At 39.6% G+C, this 12,899-nt stretch overlaps 1 non-coding gene across 1 annotated transcript; it reads left to right on the top strand.

Annotated features, from left to right (window-relative positions):
- The first annotated feature begins 8,017 nt into the window (after nt 1–8,017).
- On the top strand, nt 8,018–8,124 carry LOC127099434 (small nucleolar RNA R71). Its single transcript, XR_007793936.1, has one exon. It is a non-coding gene; the product is annotated as a small nucleolar RNA R71 (small nucleolar RNA).
- The last annotated feature ends 4,775 nt before the right edge of the window (nt 8,125–12,899 follow it).

Genomic DNA, 12,899 nt, shown 5'->3' on the forward strand with positions numbered 1-12,899 from the left:
ACCAAGAAGATTATTCAGAAGATGGTTGTAACATACAAGGATTGGCATGAGATGCTCCCATTTTCTTTGCACGGGTATCGTACATCCATCCGCACTTCAACAGGGGCAACCCCTTTCTCTCTTGTATATGGTATGGAAGCTGTGCTCCCAGTAGAGGTTGAGATACCATCATTGCCTGTGTTGATGGAAGCCAAGTTGACTGAGGTTGAGTGGTGTCAGACCAGATTTGGTCAGTTGAATTTGATTGAAGAGAAGAGGTTGACTGCCATGTGTCATGGACAATTATACCAGCAGAGAATGAAGAAAGCTTTTGACAAGAAGGTTAAACCTCGTGTGTTCAGAGAAGGTGACCTTGTGCTCAAGAAGATTCTATCTTTCAAACCAGATTCTAGGGGAAAATGGACTCCTAATTATGAAGGCCGATATGTTGTTAAGAGAGCCTTTTCAGGTGGTGCTTTGATTCTTACAACTATGGATGGTGAAGAGTTCACTCGTCCTATGAACACAGATGCAGTTAAGAGAGCCTTTTCAGGTGGTGCTTTGATTCTTCCCAAGCAGTAGGCCCATTTTCTTTTCATCCCCGACATCATTATTTAGCGCTCGGCGTTTGTTGATTTCTCCGGACGATTTTGTTTGCCATTTCCCTAGAGAAGTAACCAGCTAAGTTGATTGTTTAGTCTCCTACAGAGTGTTTATTCCCCAACCGATTTTGGTCTCCACTGAAGTAAGAGCAGGTTTCCTCAGCAGCTCGCGTGGTTGCAACAAAATTTCGGTTTTTCCTTGCCAATCGCCATCAGATCCTCTCCTAGTCAGAGTTTCCTCCTGGTTTCTGAGCAGTTATTTATGTTTATCCTCTTTGTGGTTGTCTCCCATATGATATTGTGTTTATCCTCTTGTGATTTTGATTCTCTATTATGGCGGTACTTCATCCCCATACGAGTTTGGTGTCTGTCCTCCTTCAATTGTAGAGTGTCAGCCCCTTAAACAGAAAGACTTTAACCTTTCTCCTTTCCCCACTGAGTTATTTCCTCAAGGATGATTATTATTTCAGTTCCCTCCCCAATTGGTTATCTGGATGGAACCGCTCCCCTTGAGTTATTGATGCGTGTTTTTCGCAAGTGTACGAATCACGTCAAAGTAATATAAAAGATTATCGAATCCACAGAGACCAAGTGTCAATCTATCAAACCTGTTGTTATGGTGTGTATCTAAGGCAACTATTTTTAAGGGTTTTAATAAGGGTGCAATGGTAAATAAAATTATAATTTTAAATAATAAATAAAGACAGGCTCGAATGTAATTCACGCAATCAATGATAATCCAGTACTTGTTAGTGGAACTACTTATGGGCAATGTTTTCTCCTTTGAAAAGAACTAATTTAACAGGAACTGTCGCTTTCGCGTATTCAGAACCGAGTTGTACTCTCTAATCAACCCCTCCTATTGTCACGGATAAAAAGGTGCGTACTGCGTTAGAGTAGTAAACCTATTTTAAGAAATATAGTATCTTAACTAAGTTGAAAAGTATTTTAACCTGGACTTCTTAGCAAAAAGAGGTTCTTACGAACCAGAGTTTAAACTTCCTAACGCGTCCGAAAATCGTTTTAAAATCTCTTTTCTTTTTAATCTAAAATCTCCTAATAAACTAGACAAAGCGCTTTTGGCTGTTTTTGAAATAGTTAAAAACAATTACTTGAATTGAAAGATAAAATAGCCCTTAGGTGTTTCCACGAACAATTATACTGATTACTGGTTTAATTACGATCCTTACATTCTAACCTTTATAGAATTAGTTAGACATGATAAAGTAAATATTCTTTTTATAGTTTTTCATAAAAGTAATTTAAAGCGAGTGCAGGAAATAAACAACGTAAAGTGCGAGTGCAGGAAATAAACAACGTAAATGTGCGAGTGCAGGAAATAAACAACGTAAATGTGCGAGTGCAGGAAATAAACAACGTAAAGTGCGAGTGCAGGAAATAAACAACGTAAATGTGCGAGTGCAGGAAATAAATAAAAGTAAAATACGAACTTGAATTAAAATGGCGGCAGGATTAACTTCCTCCAGAGTGCTCCAAAAACTCGAACCACAGACAGATTACAGACTCGATCACTCGATTGCAGAGGCACCCCGATGTGGAATGGCAACTGCTTTATAACTGATATATGCCTAGAGAATTCTAATTCTGGATGAAGAAAAACGAAAATCTAAGGTCCTATTTATAGTAAAAACTGAAAGCATGAAATGACAGGGACGCCCCTCCACTAAAAAGTGGAGGTTACTGATTTTGGCCTTGTGGCGCCCGCCACAGGCCTATGGCGCCCGCCATGGTCCCTACAGGGGATGATGGAGTGGGGATCGTGGGTCTTGACGGTTGAGGAGTGGTCTTGAGACGTGGCCACGTCATGGCTAACCCCATGGCGCCCGCCACGGTGGGTGCCGTAAGTGCAAAACGCTGAATTTCTAGGTTTTCGCCCGTTTTCACTCCTTTTTCGCTTCTTTTCCCGATTCCAGCTCCGATTATTATAAAAACCTGAAAACATAAGAAAACAAAGAAATAACAAAGCAAAACAACAATAAAAGCTAAGAATGCATGCGAAATCGGAGTCAGAAATACGGTGAATTTTAGTGTGATCAAATTCTCCCACACTTAAACCTTTGCTTGTCCTCAAGCAAACATTAAAGCTTAAGAAAATATGGTGTCAACACTTGTCTTTGGGCTAAAGGGATTCTAAGTTCAAGTCAGGATGCAGTGACAGATACTAACTAAGTGAACCAAGGGTACCATAGTAACACAAACACAAACTTCAATCCTATATTAACCACTCCATATCATCCCACAATACCTAGGCCTATCTTCTCATCTTTTTGTGTCCTTTTCATTCAGGCGCAATCACATTAAGCCCGTTATCTGTACATGCTTCATAGTAGAGTGACCGGTTAGTGATTCTGATCCATAACATAAGGTTTCTGGCACATAAGCATGTGTAAACCTGTTTTATTTCGCCTAAATGTAGCTGCGGGGGATCGGATCGTAATCCGCCCTACCAAGTTCAGTGCCAGATACCTCTGAACCAACTAACAATAGGTGACTTGCAAAATTTTTTTTTTTTTTTTTTTTTTTTTTTTTTTTTTTTTTTTTAGTATTAGCACTGGATCATTCACTTATGTTCATCGGCCCCCTACGTAGAGCATGCTTAAGCCGGAGCTGACTGCTAAGATAAACTACTTAGGACAATTTTTAAAATGATAGTAAAGGCCAAGATGGTGGGGTTTAGGAGTGATTCCTATATTCAAGAGGTCTATGGTGCTAAAATGGTTCTGATGTTTCAAAAAGTTGACCTAGGTCACTACATCCTAATCTAAACCTGTCCCAAAGCCCAAAAAACATGTGAAACAACATCATTTTCTTTTTTAAAAATTTTCTGGTAAGGCTAAGGAAATGGGAAAAAATGAAGATGAACTAAAAAGACACTATACTGGTGACTCGTCAGACTCATGCATTATCTAAGAAAATTAAATTACTGAAAGGAAATAACTGAAAGGAAATAATTAACTAGAAAGGGAAATGACAGAAAGCAATAAAATCCCCTCCCACACTTAGATCGAACATTGTCCCCAATGTTTCGAAATAAGATAAGGGGGGTAACCTGAAAAAGACTACTGAGGAGGGGCACTGGTGCCTTCGCCGTCCTGATGTGATGGTCTGGAACGACGGGATCTACTACGATGCTGGTCCCTCCGGTCGAGTCGTGCTGATAAAGCAGCCTGAGCACTCCGAACCTCTCGAAGGTTACCTAAGATGGAACCCTGAGTGGCCTCGACAAGCTGGTAGTGTTGGCTGTTGAACTCTCTCTGACGGTTCTGCTCTAATGAGATATCGTTCAAGGTACGGCAAACGTTGCTATAGGCACGATCCGAAACCAATCGCGATTGTTGCATGAAGCTCATATTGTCCGTCAGCTGCTGTGAAATAGTAGAGAGAAGGCCATCACGCCTTTCTTCTCTAGCTGTCATATCACGCCACATCTCCTCGGTGACATGGAATCCAGGAGCAGTACCTGCAACAGGGTTAGAGGAAGATGGTGCGGTGTGTGACTGTGAAGGACATTTCATTACGTCTATACCCCATACGTCGAAGAGTTCTACTTCTTGGATATTTCTTAACGGCATTTCATTACGTCTTGAAATATTTCCTGTGCGTTGGCATCTATCACACTTGACAATGAAAGCATGGACATCACGCCACATAGTAGGCCAGAATAGGCCAGCTTGAAGAATCTTGGCGTAGGTCTTAGATGTGCTTGCATGTCCACCATAGGGTGCAGAGTGACAATGCTCAATTATATTATTTACCTCTTCTTCTGGAACACAACGGCGGAAAATGCCATCTTTACCTCTCTTGAAAAGAAATGGTTCGTCCCAATAGAAGTTTCTCACATCACTATAGAACTTCTTCTTCCGGTGGTAGTTTAGATCAGGGGGTATGATGTCAGCGGCTAGATAATTAACAAAGTCTGCATACCAAGGTACATCACTTATGGCTAAGGATTTTTGAAAATACTCATGAGGGTCTGGGTTATCTTCTTCAATGGTTTCTAGTTGGGCTATCAGTCTATCATAGGCAAAATCGTCATTTATGGGAACTGGATCAGGTTTCAGGTATTCTAGCCTAGATAGGTGATCAGCTACCACATTATCAGTGCCTTTCTTATCACGGATATCCAAATCAAACTCTTGCAGTAATAGAATCCATCGAAGTAACCTAGGCTTGGCATCCTTTTTGCTTAGTAAGTAACGAATGGCAGCATGGTCGGTATAAACTATAATCTTGGCTCCTACTAGATAAGATCTAAATTTGTCTATTGCAAAAACTACAGCTAGGAGCTCTTTTTCGGTTGTTGCGTAATTGAGCTGTGCAGCGTCTAGGGTTCTACTGGCATAATAAATCACATGTAACTTCTTATCTTTTCTCTGACCTAGAACGGCTCCAACAGCGTAATCACTGGCGTCACACATTATCTCAAACGGTTCTGACCAATCAGGGGGTTTCATTATAGGTGCTGAAGTCAGAGCTTCCTTCAGAAGATTAAATGCTTCAGTACATTTTTCATCGAAGATAAATTCAGCATCTTTCATTAAAAGACCAGTTAAGGGCTTTGTTATTTTGGAGAAATCTTTGATGAAACGTCGGTAAAATCCGGCATGTCCAAGAAAACTTCTTATCTCCCTGATAGTCTTCGGCGGTTTTAGATTCTCTATGACTTCTATTTTTGCTTTATCTACCTCTATACCTTTTTCGGAAACTATATGTCCTAAAACAATCCCTTCGGTGACCATGAAATGACATTTTTCCCAATTTAGCACAAGGTTTACCTCCACACATCTCTCCAGGATTTTCTCAAGGTTGACAAGACAATTTTTGAAATCTGATCCACAAACTGAGAAATCGTCCATAAATACTTCCATAATTCCATCTAAATAATCAGCAAAGATAGACATCATGCAGCGTTGGAAAGTTGCAGGAGCATTACAAAGTCCAAAAGGCATTCTTCTATAGGCAAAAGTTCCAACTGGGCATGTAAAGGTAGTTTTTTCTTGATCTTCGGGGTGAATAGGTATTTGGAAGAATCCTGAATATCCATCTAAATAACAAAAGTAAGAGTGTCTGGCTAGGCGCTCCAACATTTGATCTATGAATGGTAATGGGAAATGGTCCTTCCTAGTTGCTTTATTTAATTTTCTATAATCTATGCACATACGCCAACCTCCATCGGTTCTTTTTGCTACAGGTTCGCCCTTCTCGTTTTGTACGACTGTGATGCCTCCCTTTTGGGTACTACATGCACGGGACTCACCCATTTACTGTCCGAGATCTGATATATTATACCTGCCTCTAGTAACTTAAGAACTTCAGTCTTAACTACCGCACTCATTATAGGATTTATTCTACGTTGGTGTTCTCTGGAAGGTTTTGAATCTTCTTCAAGCAAAATCCGATGCATGCATACGGATGGGCTTATTCCTTTTAGATCAGAGATCTTATATCCTAAGGCTGAGGGGTACCTACGTAAAACTTCTAATAATTGATCGGTTTCTTTTTGGTTTAAGGTAGCACTGACTATAACTGGACGATTCATATCTTCATCCAGAAATTCATATCTCAGGTTTTTAGGCAGTTCCTTAAGTTTTACGGTCGGTTTCATAGGGCAAGGCATAGGATCTGGGGTAAGAGATAAACATTCGTGAAGGTTATCATCAATGTAGGGTGTTTTATAATTGTCATCTTCCAAAATAAGGGTTGATGGCAATTTTATAGATTTATTTTCTTCTTCTTGTTCTAATTCCCTAATGCATTCTTCGATGATATCTAAGGCATAACAAGAATCTCCTATCACAGGTGCCATAAGAAATTTTGACAATATAAATTCTATCTTCTCTTCACCTACCTCAAAAGTTAGTTTTCCTTTTTTAACATCTATTACGGCTCCAGCAGTCGATAAGAACGGTCTACCTAGGAGGATTGGTATGTCGTCATCTTCTTTAATGTCCATGACAACAAAATCAGTAGGTATAAACAACTGACCCACCCTAACAGGGACGTCTTCAAGTATGCCTATAGGGTGTTTAACGGATCTATCGGCTAATTGAAGCGACATCTTAGTAGGTTGTAATTCTCCTAAGTTTAATCTCTCACAAACTGCTAAAGGCATTAAGCTCACACTAGCTCCTAAGTCTAGAAAAGCTTTTTCGATGACATGATTCCCTAAAATACAAGGAATGGAAAAATTTCCGGGATCTTTATCTTTCTTTGCTAACCTATCTTCGGAAATAGAATTACATTCCACGGGTTTCGGATCTTCAAGTCTACGTTTATTCGTAAGTATGTCTTTGAGAAACTTAGCATAAGAAGGTATTTGGGTGATGGCTTCTGTAAAGGGGATTTCTACGTGAAGTTTTTCTATAACCTTAACGAATTTTTGATATTGATTATCGATTTGGGTTTTCTTTAATCTTTGAGGGTATGGTATTGGTGGTTTGTATGGCGGTGGTGGTACATAGGTTTTATTTTTAGGTTCTTCTCCTTTTTCTTGACTTTCCGGGGTTTCAGGCTTCTCTGGTTCCTTTTCCTCACTCCTCTTAGAAGTTTCAGGCTCACTTAATCTAGGGTTTAAAGGCTCCTTATAAGCGGTTCCACTTCGTAGAGTAATGGCATTAGCTTGCCCTTTCGGGTTTTGTTGAGGTTGTCCAGGGAACTGTCCTCCAGGGGTAGTCTGTGGGGCTTGGTTTAACGCTACCTGAGAGATCTGGGTTTCAAGCATCTTATTATGAGTAATGATTTGATCAACCTTGGTTCCTAACTGGGTAATTAGTTCGTTAACATGGACGCTTTGGTTCATGAACTCTTTGTTTTTCTGTTTTTGAGCAACGATGAAATCTTTTACAATTTCTTCAAAGCTCGGGTTTGGCGGTACAGGTTGCATAGGTTGATTTGTTCTAGGGGCTTGGTAACCTTGTTGTCTCGGAGGTGCGGTATTTTGAATAGGGTTATTATTTTTGTAGGAGAAGTTTGGGTGATTCCTCCATCCAGGGTTATATGTGTTAGAAAATGGGTTCCCTTGGGTATAGTTCACTTGCTCAGTGTTGGTTTCATTTAACAGATTGCATTCGGCGGATTGGTGTCCTTGCGTTCCACATATCTCACAATTCGGCGAAACTGCGGCTACAGTATTCGGAGTTGTACACATATGTTCGACTCTAAGGGCCAACGCGTCCATTTTAGCCTGCATCATGTCTATAGAGCTTAGCTCATGTATTCCTCCTTGGGCTTCCTTCTTTTCCACTGTCGCTCGTTCTACTCCCCATGATTGATGGTTTTGGGCCATATCCTCGATAAGGGCACTAGCTTCAGGGTAAGGTTTATTCATCAGTGCGCCACCAGCGGCAGCGTCGATGGTCATCTTAGTGTTATAATGAAGTCCATTATAGAAGGTTTGGATGATTAGCCAATTCTCTAAGCCATGGTGTGGGCATGCTCTTAATAGTTCTTTATATCTCTCCCAGGCTTCGAACAACGACTCTCCTTGGAGTTGGGTAAATCTAGTTATAAGGTTTCGAAGAAGAGCGGTCTTACTTGGGGGAAAATATCTAGCAAGAAAAACTTTCCTAAGGTCATCCCAAGTTGTTATTGAATTGGGTGGAAGGGAATCTAACCATGATAGAGCTTTATCTCTGAGGGAAAAGGGAAATAATCTTAAGCGTATCGCCTCAGGAGAAGCTCCATTGGTTTTAAAGGTGTCTGCTAACTGAAGAAAGCTTTTTAAATGTTGGTTTGGGTTATCAGTAGCGAGACCTGAGAATTGTCTCTGTTGCACTAATTGCAGCAGGGATGGTTTAAGTTCAAAATTATTGGCTGGGATAACGGGGTTTACTATACTGGAACTAGGTTCCTCGTTTGATGGTTGGGCGAAGTCCTTAAGAGGTCTTCGGTTTTGTTCTTCGGCCATAGCTATCCTATTCCTATGGAAAAATAAACGTGCGCGAGCGTAACGTTCAGGTTCAGCTAGAGGGTCTACTAAACTTCCGGCACTGCGAGTCTTTCGCATTGACCGGTGGGTAACAACCTTAGTCTAAACGGTATAACTACAGGGTAATGAAATTTGACGAAATTGGTCCCCGGCAACGGCGCCAAAAACTTGATGCGTGTTTTTCGCAAGTGTACGAATCACGTCAAAGTAATATAAAAGATTATCGAATCCACAGAGACCAAGTGTCAATCTATCAAACCTGTTGTTATGGTGTGTATCTAAGGCAACTATTTTTAAGGGTTTTAATAAGGGTGCAATGGTAAATAAAATTATAATTTTAAATAATAAATAAAGACAGGCTCGAATGTAATTCACGCAATCAATGATAATCCAGTACTTGTTAGTGGAACTACTTATGGGCAATGTTTTCTCCTTTGAAAAGAACTAATTTAACAGGAACTGTCGCTTTCGCGTATTCAGAACCGAGTTGTACTCTCTAATCAACCCCTCCTATTGTCACGGATAAAAAGGTGCGTACTGCGTTAGAGTAGTAAACCTATTTTTAAGAAATATAGTATCTTAACTAAGTTGAAAAGTATTTTAACCTGGACTTCTTAGCAAAAAGAGGTTCTTACGAACCAGAGTTTAAACTTCCTAACGCGTCCGAAAATCGTTTTAAAATCTCTTTTCTTTTTAATCTAAAATCTCCTAATAAACTAGACAAAGCGCTTTTGGCTGTTTTTGAAATAGTTAAAAACAATTACTTGAATTGAAAGATAAAATAGCCCTTAGGTGTTTCCACGAACAATTATACTGATTACTGGTTTAATTACGATCCTTACATTCTAACCTTTATAGAATTAGTTAGACATGATAAAGTAAATATTCTTTTTATAGTTTTTCATAAAAGTAATTTAAAGCGAGTGCAGGAAATAAACAACGTAAAGTGCGAGTGCAGGAAATAAACAACGTAAATGTGCGAGTGCAGGAAATAAACAACGTAAATGTGCGAGTGCAGGAAATAAACAACGTAAAGTGCGAGTGCAGGAAATAAACAACGTAAATGTGCGAGTGCAGGAAATAAATAAAAGTAAAATACGAACTTGAATTAAAATGGCGGCAGGATTAACTTCCTCCAGAGTGCTCCAAAAACTCGAACCACAGACAGATTACAGACTCGATCACTCGATTACAGAGGCACCCCGATGTGGAATGGCAACTGCTTTATAACTGATATATGCCTAGAGAATTCTAATTTTGGATGAAGAAAAACGAAAATCTAAGGTCCTATTTATAGTAAAAACTGAAAGCATGAAATGACAGGGACGCCCCTCCACTAAAAAGTGGAGGTTACTGATTTTGGCCTTGTGGCGCCCGCCACAGGCCTATGGCGCCCGCCATGGTCCCTACAGGGGATGATGGAGTGGGGATCGTGGGTCTTGACGGTTGAGGAGTGGTCTTGAGACGTGGCCACGTCATGGCTAACCCCATGGCGCCCGCCACGGTGGGTGCCGTAAGTGCAAAACGCTGAATTTCTAGGTTTTCGCCCGTTTTCACTCCTTTTTCGCTTCTTTTCCCGATTCAAGCTCCGATTATTATAAAAACCTGAAAACATAAGAAAACAAAGAAATAACAAAGCAAAACAACAATAAAAGCTAAGAATGCATGCGAAATCGGAGTCAGAAATACGGTGAATTTTAGTGTGATCAGTTATGTCCTTATTGGGTTGAGTCTTGATTGACCATTTCTTTCTAGATCTCACCTAGATAGATGCTTTGGGTCTCCTAAGAGTTTAATACCCAGTAACCGATAATATTATTCTTAGTTTGAGGTTTGTTACTTCTTGCCCAATCCCCGACAAAAGCAACCTTTTTCTCCCCAGCGGATTCATTTTCATGATTCTCCAGGAAGTATATCCTTGATATGTTCATCCTAACCGGTACAGATATTTTCTTCCCGTGTTCTGAGTTTATCCTTGATATGTTCATCTTAACCGATGACAGATATTCTCATTTTTTGGTATTCTACCCAGTAAAAAGGTAGTTGTAATCCCTATTTTAATTCCCCAAAGAGTTAATCCTTGATATGTTCATCCTAATCGATGACGAGTTTCCTTCTCTTTGTGGTCTTCTGCCCAGTAACCGATAGTTGTAAATCCTGTTTCTTCCCCTTGCCGAGTTTATCCTTGATATGTTCGCTATAACCGGTGACGGATATCCTCTTTGTGGTCTTCTGTCCAGTAACTGATAGATGTAATCCCTATTTCTCTCCTTGGAGTCTATCCTTGATATGTTCATCCTAACCGATGACAGGTATTCTCTTTCTGGTATTCTATCCAGCATTCGATAGATGTAATTCCTACTTTTTTTAGGCGGTTTATCCTTGATATGTTCATCTTAACTGATGACGGGTATCCTCCTTAGCATCCCTAGGCATGTCTATCCTTGATATGTTCATCTTAACCGATGACGAATTTTCTTTCCTTTGAGTCTATCCTTGATATGTTAACTTTAACCAGTGACAAATATTCTCTCCTTTTGGTCTTCTGCCCAGTAACTGGTAGTGGTAAACCCTGTTTCCGCAATTTTTCCCCAGCAAGGTTATTCTTACCCAATAACCGATAATGAATACACCCTCCTGGTGGCCCTCAGTGAGTCATCCTTGATATGTTCATCCTTACCGATGACGGGTGTCCTCTCTATCAGATCTTTATAATCTCCTTACCCAGTAGCAGGTCGTGGATAATAGATTTCTGCTCCTCTTGTGTTGAAGTTTATTTCTTCCCTAGTTGAGTTGAGTGCGTATTTCTTTAGTGAAATCGCTTTTCGTGCATGATTCGAGTACTTCAGTTTTATTCTTATTTATTTGCTTCCCTTGCAGAGTCTCTTTTGTTTCCCCGGCTGAGTCTTTCCATTTTTTATGGAATTCCTCTAGTCCCCCAACAATTTTAAGTCGTAGCCTGGCCTACACACAACCTTTTTTATCCCCTTAGAGTCTTTGTCTCCCTAGTGAGTTTCCCTTACGGAATGCATTCTGCTCCTGCGGACCTTCTGATTTCTTTTCCTTTGTGGCAACATTTCCCCACAGAGAACTTGCTTTTACATTCATATCATATGCATCATGAGGTATCTTATGGACCAAAATTTGTTTCTATATGTTGTTATTTAAGCCCATTCTACTGAGTCGATATGAAGATTTTAACCTTCACATCCTCAGTTACAATGTCCTTAAATAGGGGCAGCTGTAAGACCCCAATTTTGACCCTAAGATCCCTAATGCAATTTCATCATATGCATTAGCATTGGGATCATACCTTGGCATCCTCCTTAACCCTCTTTCATTGGGTTTGTTTTGGGAGAGATCACCAAGCACCATGTGATTGTATCATACTTGTATTTTATCATCTTACTAACCAAAATACCAAAAATATGTCTTTGCATTTGCCTAACTCTTTTGTAGGTAGGGCATGATCACCTTGATCTATCAAGTCCACATCTAGGGTTTAAGACCCGCATTTCTAAGAGCACAACCAAGGAATGATCCACAAGAGCTCTAATCATCATATATGAGTCCCAATGATCTCTACATGTTATTTTGATCAAGTATTCTTCAAGAGTTTTAGGTTGGTTTGCCTTGGAAACCCTAGTTCATCTGGGTATCTTGTGTAACTTCTTCAACAAGCTTCCTCACCAATTGATCAAGTTTCTCAAGGGACACTTCAAAATTCATCATATTATGCATATATTATCTACCATGAGCCAAAAAAGTCAAGAGAATTTCAAGTTAGCAAGTTGGTTGATGGTGGTTGGCCAGATGAGTTCATCTGATCAAAACTAGGTCTCCCTAGACCTTATCTCCTACAATTTTCATCATATGAAAATGATTCCAAGAGAAACGTTACTCTAAATGACATTGCAAACAACTTTCATGTTTAGGTCTAGAGCTAATTTTTCTTGAAAAGTCATTTTCTATGTTGGAACATTATAGGTCATTTTGTCTAAACCCTAATTTGAAAGTCAACTTCCCAAGGCCATACCTTGTTCAATTTTTATAAGATGAAAACTTTTCAAGTTGAACAATCAAATTCAAGTTGTATACTCTAACTTTGATGTTTGGAGTGAAAGCTAAATCAACTTTTATGAGCATGTGATATGAGGATACATTTTGGACCAATACCATTGAACAAGTGATTTTCCGCAACTTCAAAAATGCATAACTCACTCATTCTAAATCCAAATGATGTCAAATTGGTGACCATTTTGAAGGTCTTTGAAATAGATACAAGTTTTATGAAGACACTTTCTCATTTGGAGCTCACATAAAAAGTTAAGCAAGATGGAATAATTGAATATGTGATTTGACACTTAGAA

The sequence above is a fragment of the Lathyrus oleraceus genome, chromosome 6 (assembly GCF_024323335.1).
Source record: "Lathyrus oleraceus cultivar Zhongwan6 chromosome 6, CAAS_Psat_ZW6_1.0, whole genome shotgun sequence".
Taxonomy (NCBI): Eukaryota; Viridiplantae; Streptophyta; class Magnoliopsida; order Fabales; family Fabaceae; genus Lathyrus; species Lathyrus oleraceus.